The 3,030-nt window shown below is 42.0% G+C and overlaps 1 pseudogene; it reads right to left on the bottom strand.

Annotated features, from left to right (window-relative positions):
• Nucleotides 1–1,901: 1,901 nt before the first annotated feature.
• Nucleotides 1,902–2,324, bottom strand: LOC137755998 (profilin-1 pseudogene; annotated as a pseudogene).
• Between the last annotated feature and the right edge of the window lie 706 nt (nt 2,325–3,030).

Genomic DNA, 3,030 nt, shown 5'->3' with positions numbered 1-3,030 from the left:
AGCAATCTTGAAAAAGAAAAACGGAGCTGGAGGAATCAGGCTCCGTGACTTCAGACTGTACTACTAAGCTACAGTAATCAAGACAGTACAGTACTGGCACAAAAACAGAAATATAGATCAATGGAACAGGCTAGAAAGCCCAGAGATAAACCGATGCACATATGGTCACCTAATTTACAACAAAGGAGGCAAGAACATAAAATGGAGAAAAGACAGCCTCTTCAATAAGTGGCGCTGGGAAAACTGGACAGCTACATGTAAAAGAATGAAATCAGAACACTCCCTAACACCATACACAAAAACAAACTCAAAATGGATTAAAGACCTAAATGTAAGGTCAGACAGTATAGAACTTTTAGATGAAAATATAGGCAGAACACTCTATGACGTAAATCACAGCAAGATCCTTTTTGACCCACCTCCTAGAGAAATGGAAATAAAAACAAAAATAAACAAATGGGACCTAATGAAATTTAAAAGCTTTTGCACAGCAAAGGAAAACATAAACAAGACAAAAAGACAACCCTCAGAATGAGAGAAAATATTTGCAAATGAAGCAACTGACAAAGGATTAATCTCCAAAATTTACAAGCAGCTCATGCAGCTCAATATCAAAAAAACAAATAACCCAATCCAAAAATGGGCAGAAGACCTAAATAGACATTTCTCCAAAGAAGATATACAGATTGCCATCAAACACATGCAAGGATGCTCAACATCACTAATTAGAGAAATGCAAATCAAAACTACTATGAGGTATCACCTCACACCAGTCATAATGGCCATCATCAAAAAATCTAGAAACAATAAATGCTGGAGAGGGTGTGGAGAAAAGGGAACCCTCATACACTGTTGGTGGGAATGTATTTGATACACACACTGTGGAGAACAGTATGGAGGTTCCTTAAAAACCTAAGAATAGAACTACTATATGACCCAGCAATCCCACTACTGGGCATATACACTGAGAAAACCATAATTCAAGAAGAGTCATGTACCACAATGTTCATTGCAGCACTATTTACAATAGCCAGGACATTGGAGTAACCTAAGTGTCCATCGACAGATGAATGGATAAAGAAGATGTGGCACATAGATATAATGGAATATTACTCAGCCATAAAAAAGAAACAAAATTGAGCTATTTGTATTGAGGTGGGTGGACCAAGAGTCTGTCATTCAGAGTGAAGTAAGTCAGGAAGAGAAAAACAAATACCGTACGCTACCACATATATATGGAATCTAAAAACAAAAAAACAATGGTTCTGAAGAACCTAGGGGTAGGACAGGAATAAAGATGCAGACATAGAGAGTGGACTTGCGCACACGAGGAGGGGGAAGGGTAAGCTGGGACGAAGTGAGAGAGTGGCATGGACATATATACACTACCAAATATAAAATAGATAGCTAGTGGGAAGCAGCTGCATAGCACAGGGACATCAGCTCGGTGGTTTGTGACCACCTAGAGGGGTGGGATAGGGAGGGTGGGAGGGAGACGCAAGAGGGAGGAGATATGGGGATATATGTATATGTATAGCTGATTCACTTTGTTATAAAGCAGAAACTAACACACCATTGTAAAGTAATTATATTCCAATAAAGATGTTAAAAAAAAAAGACATATACGGGTACAGTTGGATTTTTATTATTTTTTTTAGTATAATCATTTTTATTGGGGAAAAAATACCCAAAACAGAAGAGTTTTCAAACCACACACAGGAGGGACATGGGTTGGGGGAAGGGTGTCTGTCCTTCCTGCCCGGGCCCCCAGCCCATGTGGTTTTCGCAGCAATAAGGGGTGTGGGGTAATGGCCCCCAAAATAAAAATGGTGTACGTGTGTGTGGGATGGAGAGCTGTGCAAAAGCAGTGGGGAGCGGGGGGCGGGGAGGGACAGTTGAGGTCAGTATTGGGAACGCCGCAGGTGGGAGGCCATTTCATAACCTTTCTTGTTGATCATACCACCCTGTACACCTTCTTTGCCCATCAGCAGGACTAGCGTCTTGGCATTCAGGGCAACAATGATATTGAAGGCGGCGGCTCTGCAGGTGCTCTTGGTACGGAGATCCATGGTAAATTCCCGGTCCTGCAGCGGTGAGTCCTGGATCACAGACCATTTCTGGCCCCCAAGCGTTAGCCCATTCACGTAAAAACTTGACCGGTCTTTGCCAACCAGGGCACCAACCTCAGCTGGCGTGATGTTGACAAAGGTTTTCCCGGGGACGGCTGCCCAGACGGAGGGCAAGTCCTTATAGCCCACGATGGCCGCGTCCTGACAGGTCCCTTCCGCCATGAGGTTGTCGTTGTAGGCGTTCCACGCGGCCATGGCGCTGCTACTGGGGTGCTCTCGGGGCTGCTGCTGGGGCCGCGGGCTGGGCTCGGGCTGCCTCGGGCTGGCGGGCGGGGGAAGGCGGAGAGCTTCGGGCACGCGCTGCGGTCCGGACCGCGGCTCTGCTAGCTGTGCCGCAGCCCTCGCACCGCCACTTCCTCTGCATTACTTTTGAATTGAAGGATGGTAACATCTTCATACCAATAAATTTAAAAACAACATTTTGCAGGAATACTGTATAAAATTATGGGTGTCGGCGCAGTTTAAAAGTAATTATATTTTTCTTCTTCCTAACGTGTTCAAAATTGAAGGGCATTTAAAAAATTTCTTGAGCATCCATTAAATATAAGACAAATATCTGAAATAAAATACAATATTCTATACTTGGCTATTTACTCAAATCATTGGTGTTTAAGGAAAATTTTCAGCTTTTTATTGACAACTTGGAGTTGCATGCATTCTGGTAGACTGGTTTTATAAGAGAATAATTTGAGTAAACGTAATTTTAACAGAGCAATAAAAATGTGGTTATATAAATTGTATATTAGTTTATTACTTCATTATTGTTTTAAAAATTATTTAGTTCGATTTTTTCAAGATATTTTGAACTCAGGCATTTACTGTATCTTCTTCCTGATATTGTGATAAAATACCCCACAGACATGTAATATGAAGAAAAATTCAAATCTAAGACCTGGAATTG

This window comes from Eschrichtius robustus, chromosome 2 (genome assembly GCF_028021215.1).
Source record: "Eschrichtius robustus isolate mEscRob2 chromosome 2, mEscRob2.pri, whole genome shotgun sequence".
NCBI lineage: Eukaryota > Metazoa > Chordata > Mammalia > Artiodactyla > Eschrichtiidae > Eschrichtius > Eschrichtius robustus.
This window is presented reverse-complemented; position numbering and strand designations above follow the sequence as displayed.